Below are 14,185 nucleotides of genomic sequence, written 5' to 3'. Positions count from 1 at the left end.
CACTAATTATTTTAGATGTTCTGCTGTGTATCTGCTGTATTTACACAGTGTGTCAAAAGTTTTTCCATTTATTAAAGATGTATTAACTTAACTCCAATGAACCTGTCTTGTACTTTTCAGCCAGATTAAGTCCTACACAGGATCCCCGTATATCCCCGGATACAGTAGTGTGAAGCGGATGAAAGTGTCCATCTCTCCGAGACTGAACACCAGTCCATCACAGGTTACTTCTCCAGTCTAGGCTGGTATCATTTACACTTGGGTGGACTGAGACGATGCAGGTCTAGCGTCTTGTCCAAGGACACAGACAATCTTGCTCAGAGCACTTGTAGAATCGAAGCATGAATATCGCCAGTGCTTCTTTATCTTTTGCAAAGGGTTTGATTCAGTTGGACTGCTCTCTGGGACATCTTGAGATCTCTATAAAATGAATGGACATCATAACCAGCCTATAAACAGATACTGTGAGCATTGTACGTAACGGAGGCAGGGGAGTCTGAGCTTTGTTCATCAGGTATGTGTTCTGGCTTCTACACTCTGCTTCTGTGTATTGGGTGCTGGGTAGGGTTGTGGAAACTAGTGGCCGGTGCTTTTGTTGGCAAGAAAGTGTTGACTGTGATCCTTGCCCAATCAATGGTTGCCCTGATTGCAGCAGAGGAGAAGCTGAGACAAGTATTGGAGTGTCTGGGTTTGTGATTGTCCTGACAATGAGCATATATGCGGTGACACACCAACTGTAACCATGACGTGAACTGTAGTTTACACTTTTTTTTTTACTTTTCTTGTACCTGCTGAGGGTCACTACTGTGGATATGGCATGGATCCTTATATTGATTTGGATGATGTCCAAGGAGGTCAGGCACAATGGGTTTTGAACCCTAGATGTTATTACTGGGAGGCAAGAGTGCCATGAATGAACAGCCACTTATTTTCTTTGATATGGCCCTTCAGTAGTCATATTCACCATGAAGGTATTTGGTATGACCAACCAGGTGATAAACATCTGTAATTCCACTGCTGACTACAAAACCTTCAGCTTTTATCTACCTAGTAAGTCAAAGACAGGCCCCAAGACCCATCAGGTCAGGGCTCATCCTGGATACTGTACTGTTTAGTGGATGGTAGTCCACAACTCTCCCTGGTTGGGACACCAGCCCATCACAGTTGGCTTCACTTCATCCAAACTATCTAGTTTCTTAGTCCCATTGGCATTCACAAAACATCAAGTTACACATCTTTTACTTGTAAATATTATAACTTATAGATTTCCTAAAAAAAATCCAAGAGATGGGCCTCATGCTCCATCAGAATAAGCTCACTGTTAAGCACGTGGACTATGACCGGATATTTCCATGATCAAATCTTCAACAGCATGGGAACATCTCCCCGACTTCTGTTTTTTCTTTTCTTTTTTTTCAGCTTGGCAGCAAAACAAACTGTCTTAAATTTCTCTGAACTGAACCTGTCTCCTAAATTAATGATAATAACAACTGTGGATGAAAAATCCATTTGGTGAAGAGAGCTGGGGGGGGGGGGGGGGAGAACGGTGTGTATGCAGAATGTGTACTTAACGTGTGCCCATGTTTGTGCATCCACACGTTCATCATTCATTTACTGCTTGGAAACATTACAGGAGAATAATTAGGAATGAATGAAAGCGATTCTGTTTGAAACACTGCAGCTGTTAGAGGAGGACGGCATCCCAAGCAGAGGTGCACGTGTCAGCCTCGGGCCCCGAGGTAGTCTGAGGGGGTCCCACTCATAAATAAATAAAACAACAACACCGGGAGAATGAGTCAATCACAAACTGCAAGTGCCTTTTCCTGTCAAACAAATAAAATAAAAGTAATTTCATGTATTTACATTAATGTGACCCAAAATAAACCCAAAGAGGCAAAAACCACATCTCACATTTGACACAGAGTTATCCAAATTAATTATTTGTGATTCAGAAAAACCATAATATATATGGCTCTGTGCCAATTTGATATTTATTAATTCTGTCCACAACTGCACTTCATCCTGAATTTGTCCTAATCTGACCCTCAATCATTACAAACTGGATCAAAATAAATGAAGACACAGGTTTAAGACCACGTCCAGAACAGCAACAACATCAAACTTTAAAATGATAGTGAGATACATGATTATGTTTCATGTTTGTTGTATTGTACAAATACTGTAGTTATGTAGAATATTTGTGATTTATTTGCAGGGGCAGCACAATAACAGATTCAGTGTTTAGTATGTTGCATATCAATCTGTCCATTTTACACGTAAAAAAAAACCAACCCTAATTTATTTCTTGAATATTTTATTTTGTGCATGGTCTGCCTATATTTCAGAGTAGAATGTAGCTTCAGTACATTTGCACTGGATATTGTATAATGCGGTTAGTAACAGTCACATAATTTTATTATGACTTATGTCTTCCAGTAATGTATTTTTATTAAAAACCTTTTTCTTTTTAACCAGAGCTGACAAAGAATATTCATTCTATTAAATCACACTTATTACTTTTTAAATGTGGTTGGACTGATGCTATTATATTTTTAAATTAATATTTTTTCAGTTTTGTGAACCATGCATAGACAAAATAAATCCTCTGCACATTTATTGCCTTCAATTTACTTTGCAGACATTAGCCGCTGTAGTTTATCATTTAAATAGAACATCACCTTTTACTGGGATTAATATTTTCTTTATTATCATCATCATTATTCAATAAATGTTAAACAAAAGGACTTTAGCTGTAAAATACTTGAAATTAAGTAGCAGTACAAGCCTGGTTGCCATGGCAAAGCTGTTTGCAGATGACATTATGTTGCATGTCACTAGCAGTTCCAAGAATGGAGAAATGATTTGGATGGCAGAAGATGGAATATGAAGGAAAAGGATGCAATATTTGAGGTTTAATGAAGAGGAAGTTCAAGACCTTGCACATTCAGAATATAAGAATGTATGTAACTACAGCCTTAATTAAAGATTCATCTTATGCAAATGGGATCTCATATCTTTTGTTTTATTTGCAATCGAAAACACAGTGCTGATCTTTGTAATGAAGGCAGTCTTACAGAGAAAGTGGTTCTCTTTTCATTTACAGGCCTTACTGCTTTTTTTGCAGAGATAAAAGAGAATGTCCAACTTTTCTGAAGTGGTCTTTGGTGCTGTCGGACTCTGGAGACCTTGGAGGATGGAGTGCCTGTCGAAGTCGGTCAAAGTGCAAAACGCAGCAAGGAGAGAAGATTAGCAGCAGCACTATCAAGTCTGCAGCAGACAAGAAGACATCCACTGAGCTGTGTGTGTGTGTGTGTCTGACTGAGTCCTGTCTTAATTAAAGGTGGGACGCTAGAGAGGGAAGAGGAGAGAATGGATGAGCAGTTCAACAGTGACATGAGAAAAATCTTTTATCGCATCATATTGGACAGCCAAACAAAACGTACATTTGCTCCACATGGTTTTGGAGGGGGACTGAGCCATGCTGATGTCTGTAAAAAAAAACAAAATTAAGACAATTTGAGGATGATCACCAGTGATAAAGAACAAAATCAAAGTAGCCTAATGTGCCAATAGACTGCTGCAAGAATTTACTGTAAAAACCTCTCAGATCCAGATTTGGATTCAACTGATCTCAGAGAAGAAATGAATCACAGCGACACCTTAACAGGAAAAGTCATTTAAACCCTTTAGTTCATGATACCATTGCAAAATAATTTCATGTTATCATAAATGTGGGGTGATGCTGGGGGGAGGGGGGGTGCATATGGAAGCACCCTGACATCAGTGTGTGTGAGTATGTGTGTAAGAGAATGGGTGAATGTGAGGCATCAATGTAAAGCGCTTTGAGGAAAAGCGCTCTTGAAATGCAGACCATTGATTCATGAAACCAAAACTGCAGCAGAACCTTCCAGAATGTAGTTTCAGACTCAGATCCGCCTGCTCGCATCAATGGAAAAAGCTTGTTTGACCAATCAAAGGTATCATCATCGCACAGTCATCTACACCACATGACATCTGACATTAAGAACGAAAACGTGCAGAGGGAGCGAGCGATGGATGGACAGAGCGAACTGTCCATAAGGATGGAGAGAAAGATGACTGTGGTGATGCGACGGCGTGTTGTTCGCTGTGGGGGAGGATGCAGCAGCAGCAGCAGCAGCAGCCTTTGTGTGACTCAGCACTAAAATCTGCCTCTATCTCCCCTCAGTGCTTAGTCATCCTCACAAACACACCGTTTTCTCGTCACTCTTTGGAGTGTTCGTCATGACAGCAGATCTGATGTAAGGCATTCCGTCTCATTGGGTTCTCACAGATGATGTGACTTATATAACAGCGGTGAGCACGTGCAGAGGCTGTTTTGTTCAGGTTGCTTTAAATGGAGCTTTGCATGATCCAAAGACCCGATTGTAGTTTTGGTCAAAGCCTGTAGAGCACAGCGGCACTGCGACACGCGCTCTGTGGTTCCACACCAGCAGGTGCAGCTTAATAAGATCAGAAATAATCAAAATGTCGGCCACTTTCACTTTACCTTCATGGATGTGCTCTCATATTTAACATAACTTGGCAGAGTTGCTCTTTCTGCCCTCTCTGTATATATCACTGTAGTCTGACTCACAGGTGGGTCATATCATTAAAGCTACAGTGTGTAGGATCTAGTGCCATCTAGTGGTGAGGTTACACACTGCATTATGCCGTCGCTGGTCATGTTTTCTCTTTCTTTCTCTTGAGATAAGCAATATGCACAAGCCTCTATTTCACAAAAACAAGGGTTCGCAAATTTGTTAGCCTGTACTAGCGGTAGCGTCTGAATTCAAGGTTGCATTTGTGGGCCACATATGTCATTGTGGTGGGACGAAGGTGTCTCATTTCAAATGCTACTTCAAATGTGGCCGACAAATGCAGCCTTAGGCTAAACAGGTGTATGCTAGCTTGTCGCATGCAGCTGTGAAGTTTGCTAGGCGATCAGGGTTACGGGCAGGATAAGCTAATGATGTTAGCACAAAATACTCCTTGAGCTAGACTGGCTCATTTTACAATGGTTGGTTTGGTCTCCACGGTCTCTGAAGGTCAGATCTTCATAGAAGACCAGGTCAAGTATGGCAGCAATGCGCCAGTGATACATCCACAAGGCCGCGGGACCACCTTGGGTCCTAGATGGCAACCACCCAGAGAGACAACCGGTCCATTCCCACACTTGACTTGGCTTCCAGGCATACTGCAAAATGTGACAAGTGGAGTAAGAATGTCCCATTTGAGCTCCTGTAACATAGTGGTACAACATGGCAGCCTCCTTGAAGGGGGGGGCGGGGGTTCCTCCATGTAGATATGAAGGGCTCATTCTTTGCTTATGAAAACACTTCAGTGTTGCAGGTAATTATACACTAATGCAAAGATGTTATGAATGCTATATTCAATTTCTGATAATGAACACCCGTTACGACTATATGGATTTTGCATATTGCTATTTTTACATTCCTATGAGGAGTGATGTTTCACCCTCATAACATTCATACCTGCTTCTGTTTCCATCTTCTGCAATATCTGTAGCATTTTAACCTTGTTATGTTTTTACAGAAGCATTGCGCAAACACACATCAACAAACATGCACGAGGAATAGCTTTCAGTCGCATCCCGCTGGGGAAAGTGATATTCAATCTGATAATTGAGGTATTGATGGCGCAGCGGTGAGTGGCGACATTAAGTGTGGACCTGAAAGTCTCGTATCCGATGATGAGGATTGTTGTCAGAGAAAGAATCGATCCACATTGACCCGACGCTCTACACCTCATCGGCTTGGTTTTTATTTTGTCTTTTCTATTCTTTCCTTTTCTTCAACCTTCACATACTCTACTGTATTCTCCTTTGGTGTTTCTTGTCATTTCCTGATTTCTGCCAGATCACAAGGCAAAAGTGTTACAAAAAGAGATCAAAGGAAACGTTCTACACACATCTTGATTAACAATAAAAGGTAATTATCTCTTTCTTGACCCAACAACTACCGTTCCACAAAATTGTGTTGGAATCCAGCCACCACTTATTCAGATATCCAACTGTTGGAGGTAAAGTCTTTCTACATCTGGAGTCAACATTTCCAGTGAGGTCACAGGGGACAATGTGCTCTTAGACTGACTAGTTAGAGGTTCAATGTCTTGCTCGAGGACAGATGCACTTGAGGCTTGAACCCAATGACCCTTCATTTGACAACTTGATCTATCAATGAACAAATTTGGTGCCTTCACAGGCTCAGCGACAACTTCACACCTCTTGATGGATTTCCCCAAGCAGCCCTCTACTGGCCACAGATGGCGCCACATCCTCCTGAGCAGGCACACCACTCAGCCAAAGTCAGGAAAAAGTCTTTTTTCAATCAGAAGTCATGGACTCTCACCTACTTTATTCATGCCTGTGCTTGCTCAGGAGAGCCCAAGAAAGGTGCAACACAACTCCATGCAACTCCAGGCAAGTTTAGTCAACATGCCTTCATGAACTCTTGACAGCTAGGGGTCATTATTTCTGTGCTTGGCTTGAAAATTGCATGTCAAGGTGCTTCAAGCTGAGTTTAACTTTCCCCACATTGTTCTGATCTTTGCAGAAGAGCAAGATTGGTCGATATTCAGCCCAAATCTGCAGATTATTCAAGATACACCATAAAACACGCAACCATAAATTCACAAAGGGCACACTTGAACTTCCAATCTTTAACTTTACAACATGTAATGACCTCCACCCTGCCTCTCTGACTTCCTGTCTCCACCTTCATCACTTGCCACACCCCCAGCCTAAGGATCAGCCCTCCTTCATCCTTGCTCCTCTTCCCCTTCAATGTCTCCTGACCTCTAACCTTCTTGACAACTCCACTTGCATCATTCAATCCTTTGTTTGCTCGGGTGTTCTCCGCTGTGATTGGGGTCAGCGAGGTCAGGGTCCTCATCAGCTAATCAAATCTTTGCTAAATGTACTGTGTAGGGGCATGCATTTGTCACAGTAATGTGGAACTGCACTGTACACTTGTCTTTGTCACAGCAGGGGTTATTGCGTGTGTGTGTGTGTGTGTGTGTGTGCACTGGACCACTCACACTGTGATGTGCATGCAAATGTTTCATCTCAGCAGATCGAAAGTTAGATTAGCTCCCAGTGGCTTGCACCTGCCTGTTGTTATGGAAACTGGGTATCCTCTGCGCGTCACCTGTGCCCATGTTTGGTCTTGTTTCCTGCTCCATTCAAAATCTGCCCTCCCCCCCGGTACTGTCTGGATTTCTCTCTCACCCTGTTTCAGTGTATTTACATTGAACACACACGTAACGCCAAATTCATCCACAAATACATGATGCTCACACAAACCGAGCATGCACGTTCTGCAAACACACACTTCGGTGGGAAATGAACACAACTGTTGCTCAGCCAGCTTTGATGAAAGCGTGGTTCAAACAGATGTGCTGTTCTGTATGAATCACCGTTCACGCAAATTAACTCCGGTTATTCATTCATTAACTCAGCAGGGCCCACATGGTCTGTGCTTGACAAGGAAGGGGGCGTGTCCCAGACAGCTTGTAACTTCACCACACTGACCCTGCAACAGCTGAGCATTTATCAGTTTTTTTCATTGCTTTTGGAGGTCAGTCTTACTTTATCTGCAACCAATCAGCGACTTCATTAACAGTTACTCTAACTTCTGCAGTTAGGATAAGTACTTTTAGGTTACTTTCCTTTGATCTGTGATCAAACGCCAGATCTGCACTGCAGAAAGATATAATCACATCTTCCTTGGCCAAAGTCGACATCTGTGCAAAATTTATTTATACTGATTTCTTTTTTGAGATATCTTGCTGACAAACAAAGAGCACTGAAAACAAAAATGGGTCACAACCACATACAGGACAACCTTTCCCGAATGATAGATCTCTGTTTATTCCAATGCCTGCATGTGCAAGAGAGATGGATGGTTCAGAGCAGGTATCTGCAGTATTTACCACAGCTTTTTAATGCGGGTTTTATCAAAGACCATTGAGCCAAACAGCCTGTACCGGCTGCGATTGTAGACCTTCGTCACCGAATTTGTGCCGAGTCACTGTTCGGCCCACACTGACGCAGCCAATTATCCAGAGTGTTGGTTTTGCTTGATGTTCCTACAGGAAACAGTAAGACAGGTTCAGTGCACGTTGCCAGGTTTGGACTGCAAGGTGCCAGGTATACGAAAATTCAGCTGGACAAAGAGCCTCAACTGCAGTGATACAACTCCAACTGGGATGACACCCCCCCCCCACACACACACACACACACCCCACACACACACACACACACACACACAATTGATTCAGTAGTGCAGCAACAGCTGCAGCATAACAAAATAGCAAAAGAAAAAAAAAGAAGCTCCACTTCGGGTTCTGCAGTGGCTGCTGGGAAACACCCCTCTCTTTACTTTCACTGCTGCATCCATTCTTCCCGACCCCAAACCCGCCCTCCTCTTCACAAATCCGGATCCCTTTCCTATGATTCCTGTTCTGCAGCTTCATGTTTCCACGTGCATGAATGGCACACTTGTTTTTGTTTTTTGTTTTTTTTGCAATTTCTGCTTTCTGTCTGCAGGTTTGTCTCGACCGAGCACAACCATCATCTGTGGCTCGCTTTATATTCTCATCCTCTGGGGACAAACTCAAACCCACTGCGCCACACTGCACCTTATTTCACTTGCAGCCGTGCACAATAACAGAAGGATCACATGAATATTTAAACAAGACCGGTGTTCAGCATCCTCTGATTTAGCATCAAGCTAATCGAATGTCAGAGTACAGTAAAAAAGCTAAGACATTTTTGTGTGTGTGTGTGTGGACCTATTTGCATGAACACTTGATACTTGTATATTTAGGGTTGTGTGGTGCATATATCTACATATTAATGACCATAAAATAATTTTCTATGTATATGATAACTTAACAGTACATTGTAAACACTTGACACTTACACTGTAGGTATTCTTTGGGATGTTTGGAAGATTATGACATTTTAAGGCTGTTTGGCACTTACAATGCATATGGAAAGTATTCACTGTGCTTCACTTTTTCCACATTTTGTTATATTACAGCCTTATTCCAAAATGGATGAAATATTTTTTCCCCCTCAAAGTTCTACACACAATACCCCATAATGACAATGTGAAAAAGCTTCTTTTTTTTTTTTTTTTAGTTTTTTTGCAAATATTTAAAAAAAAAATCTAAACAAAACTAAGACATCACATGCACATAAATATTCACAGCCTTTGCCATGAAGCTCAAACTGGAACTCAGGTGTACAGTTGTATTCAAAAGTTTGGGCACCCCTGCTAATTTTCATGATTTTCCTTTATAAATCATTGGTTGTCTGGATCAGAAATTTCAGTTAAATATATCATATAGCAGATGAACACACTGACATTTGAGAAGTTAAATGAAGTTTCTAGTATTTACAGAAAGTGTGCAATAATTATTTAAACAAAATTGGGCTGGTGCATAAATTTGGGCACCTTGTCATTTTATTGATTTGAATACATTTAGCAATAATTACTGGAACACAAAATTGGTTTAGTAAGCTCATTGACCCTTGACTTCCTTACACAGTTGAATCCAATCATGAGAAAGGGTATTTAAGGTGGCCATTTGCAAATGTTTCCCCTCTGTTTCAGATATTTCATGCATATATTTGCAGATTGTTTCCTTAACAACCACAAACTGGTATGTTATATTTACAGTGTGTGTATGTTATGGTGACAAAGTTGGATCAGTTGCACAGCTATACTAATAAGGTGGTAATTTGAAAAAAATCATTCAAACAGTACTCAAGAATGCTTGATAAGATACTTCATATTCAGAATGTACTTAGTGTTGACACAAATACACTAATTAGGGTGGTGATTATCAAACATTACATTTTTATTATTAAAAAATCCTGCAGGGTTTTACTGAATTTTGTTGCATGTCAATATCTGGGTGCATGCAGCAACAAGATGATTTAAAAATGTCCTTTTACCGTCTCATCACTGTCCTCTTTTACATAACTGCTCTGTGTTATTTATAGACGTATCAGAAAGACGTACTGATGATTCCTAATGTGACGTATCATATTTTATGACTGCGCGCTGAGGTTTGATTAAAATGTCCCTTTTGCTCAGGGATGCAACTTCTGCTGAGTGATTGGCTGCTGAAGAGGCCTTAATCAACGGGCAGAGTGTGTGTGTGTGCATGCACATCATGCACGCAAGACATTAGCCCATCTCTCTCTCCCTGTTTTTTTGTTTGTTTGTTTTAGGAGGGTGCAGATGATACTGCAGCATGAACAGTGTCGGCTGCAAAGAGAACAGTGTTCAAGCTTTCAAATGTTTGTCTGCAGCCTGGACGTCTAAGGGTGATTCTTAGACTACGGGCACTTATTATGTCCTTTGATCATATTGTATGAAAAACTGAAAAAAAGGGAAATTTCACACTTTTATAGTTATCTTTACAATGAAAGTGTTAAGAAATTTGTTCTAGTAGTCTATGATGACTTTTTCACCTTTTTTCAGCATCATTATATGCAAATATTGCCGTTTTGTGCTTGTCCCACACCCAGACATTTGATCTTCAATGATAAAAATGAATGGTAAAGAAACATTTTTTCTAATGTTTTAAAATATCTCTGAATAAAATATCAGTAAAATAATCAAAACATAATTGGGGTATTCAATGTCATACAACTGTTGTGATTTTTTTTTAAACAAAATGTAGTTGTCCCACACTATTGCCGGAATTTCCACCACAACACTGTAATGTCCCTAAACAGTTTCTATGAAAGATTGTTTGGGTAGTTTCTATGGAGATAAACAGTGACATCAGAGCACATGTATATAGGGCCAATCACAACAAACAGTTGCCCCAAGGCACTTTATATTGTAAGGCAATGGTGTGGTGGAAATTACATTTACAAGGCCAACAGTTAAAGAATCACCCCTAAATAATTAAAATTTGGAAATGTGTGCAACATATAGACTAAGACTATCAGTTTGTCAATATTTTAAATCCCATATATATAAATTTACAGTAATCTGTGTCTTTATAAGGTGCAATTACTGCCATTTGGAAATTTACTATCTTCCACTGGGCGAGAGGCCATACAGGGGATAATAAAACTGTGTGTGTGTGTGTGTGTGTGTGTGTGTGTGTGTGTGTGTGACAGTGCAGTAACGTTAGCATCAATGTTTGTTTAAAAAAGAAATGTCTGTTTGATGGAGTGCATCCCAAAGTAGGGTGAGATGTCCAGTGAACTACAGTCAAGTTGTTATAACCTGAGCCAATCCTGTGAATAAAGAGGATGAGATGAATTAAATTACAATGAATGAACTTTGACTCATTAATAAATGTTAAAATCCAGTTCTGTGTGGGAATATAGTCGGTTATATCTTGCAGATGGAGTCACTCTGGTGATCTATTATTTGCACCTGCTTTTCTTTTGGGCTCTTTCCCAGGAATTAGTCTGTTTGCATGAGCCAAGCGTCAGCCCCGCATTCACCACCCAGCAATATTGGACTTGCTCTGAAATTCAGATCAATATTCTTATAATAAAAGTCGCAGACCCGAAGCAAATTGGAATCTGTAGCCTGCAAAGAGATCTACTACGGTGGCTGCCGTGGACGCACTAATGAGTGATGAAACCCGGCCGGAGGAAACTTGTCTGCACCTGCACGTGCAAACATCCAGCAGGAAAGTGAAAAATTATCTTACGCACAGACCTCTAAGGCCGCTGTGAAACACGACTCCGGCATTAAATATGGATGGTGAACCAGGACCTCCGCTGTTCCAGTGGACGCAGCATTTCCTGACCTCTGCTGCTGTGTTTACAGTTAATGACTGAACACAGATTTTCTTCAAACTCAGCCAAAGACCCACACAGGCTGTCTTAACACTAATAATAAACCTGGTTGTATTAAATATGATAGAAAACTCTCGTTCCACATGCAGAATTCATAGATTCATTATGCAAACATTAGGGCAACTGCACAGTAACAGAATTAAAATGACGGCAAAGGTTGAGCCCTCTTTTAGCTAACCAATAAAAATGAGCTGACTGTAATTCTGTGAAACCGTAGAATTGCACATTATCGTCCAAAGGCGTTCACATATTCACATTTAGATGCTTATGCATCGTTCTGTGAGTCTGATCAGATATATGTGGGTATTTTTTATTTCTGGGAACAGTCAGATGACTTCTACAGTGTTTTTTTTTCTTATGCATGTGGGGGGGTTTTGTAGCAGAGTGACTCAAAAATTTGTTGGCCATAAAACTAAGAAATAATCCAGTTTATAAAGAGGAAGAACTCGTTACATTTCAGTGTTGATCAGGATTCTGGACCAGTCTTTTTTGTTATTACACGAGGCCAAACCATGCCCATATAGGGTAATGCAAAGCCTTTCCATCTGTCCATCCATGCTCAGTAAAAGTCCACTGCCAGGGTCTTCAAATTCACAGGGAGCATTCTTGGGACACAGACCTTGGACAATTTCAAAGATGGCTAACTATGGCTATATAGTAACTATAACAAAACGATGGCTAACCTATTTTAAGGGGTCAAAAGAGCACATTCTTTCTACACACTCTTTCAATGATTACATGCCCTTACTACCGAGGGTATTTTAGCACTGCATTATATTTTTTATATAGCAACATTGGACTTTTTTTTTTGCATTCAAATCAAAACTCACCAATCTTGATGAAAGTGATCACTTTGTGCCAATATGATGTCCAGTAGGTGAATTCTTTTTGGACAATTTCAGGGTTAATCTTCACTGACATACCAAGATTGAGAGAAATCAGTACCTGGGAGGAGTAGACCAACAAACAGGTAGACATCATTTAGACAGGTAGACATTGACGCCTTGGACTCAGTGACTGACCTTCGGCAAGTTTGTCCTTGTTGGGTAATTCTGGGATCCGGCTCCATATGGGTAGCACGTTTGGAAAAACTTAAATTGTAACCTTTGAACCCCATGACCTGATCCCCAATGGTTGACCTTTGGGTAAATTTGTCTTCCTCTGGGCAATTCCAGAAACTCTCTGCATATTTGTGCAAGTATTGGTGCAAACTCGACCATAAATAGAAATTTAGACATTTGACCTTTAACCCAATGGTTTAAGTCTGGGCGCATGCGCTGATGCTGTGCCTTGGGTTCTGGGTGGTAACCACCCAGGCAGACAGCCAGTTCATCCCCTCATCTCTCAAATAACCATCTATGTGCTGCATCCAGGTGAAATGTTGGGATACCCCAATGGTTGACAAATTTAGTCTCACTTGGGAAATTCCAGAATCTACCTGCACGCATGAGATATTTTTTTTAAACCTTTGACTGTAGTCACCTTGGCCTTTTACCTGCCTGTAGAGCCCCAGACATGTCCAACTGTGCTGGCATTCCTATTTAACCAAATACATGAAAGATTAACTGCAAATTGTCAAAAGTCACCAACATTACCCAAAATATGAGGTTCACTATTCTTCAACTGTATCTATCAAAATCCAAGAATTCAATTCAATTTTTACAAACCCACTTGCTCACTCGATCTATTATACATAAAAAAATGAAGGTCCATTAAGTTTATATTTGTTTTTGTTTACTTAAAACTGGTCTTTGTTAAGGTATAATAATTTTTCCCAGTTATACAAGTCCATTCAGTTAAATGAAAAATAAAATAATAACAGCAATGTTTCATTTTCATGTGCATGCCTATGCTTGCCCTGCAATCAGCAATGATCTGTCGCTGTATGCTGTTACAAAAAGCTCAGACACTTGTGCATCCGCAGAGACACTTCCACATACATTTCTGCCAGCTTGGAAAGCAAAAATCCCTGTGCATCTCCAATAGCAACGAGATGTCAAAAAAAGCTCCCATGTGAGATAAGAACACACTCATGCAGTACTGACACACAGTATGATAGTGTGCATATGCATGTTTTTAAATGTCTACAGGCAGAAAAATGTGCATGGTTTATAACTGTGTGCATGTGTCTGATGTATAATATAGTGCGTGCTTGCTTGCACGTATAATTGCTGGGTTAGATGCATGTGTAAGCATATCTGTGGTTAAATGTCTAGGTATAATGTAGGAAATAGGAGTAACTGTGTGTGTGTGTATTAGAAGCTTATTTTGAAAAGTGAAGGTTTGGAGTGCTGATTGCTGAGTAAG

This window comes from Thalassophryne amazonica, chromosome 21, assembly GCF_902500255.1.
Source record: "Thalassophryne amazonica chromosome 21, fThaAma1.1, whole genome shotgun sequence".
NCBI classification, from domain to species: domain Eukaryota; kingdom Metazoa; phylum Chordata; class Actinopteri; order Batrachoidiformes; family Batrachoididae; genus Thalassophryne; species Thalassophryne amazonica.
The sequence above is the reverse complement of the archived record's forward strand: the minus strand, read 5'-3'. Positions refer to the sequence as shown.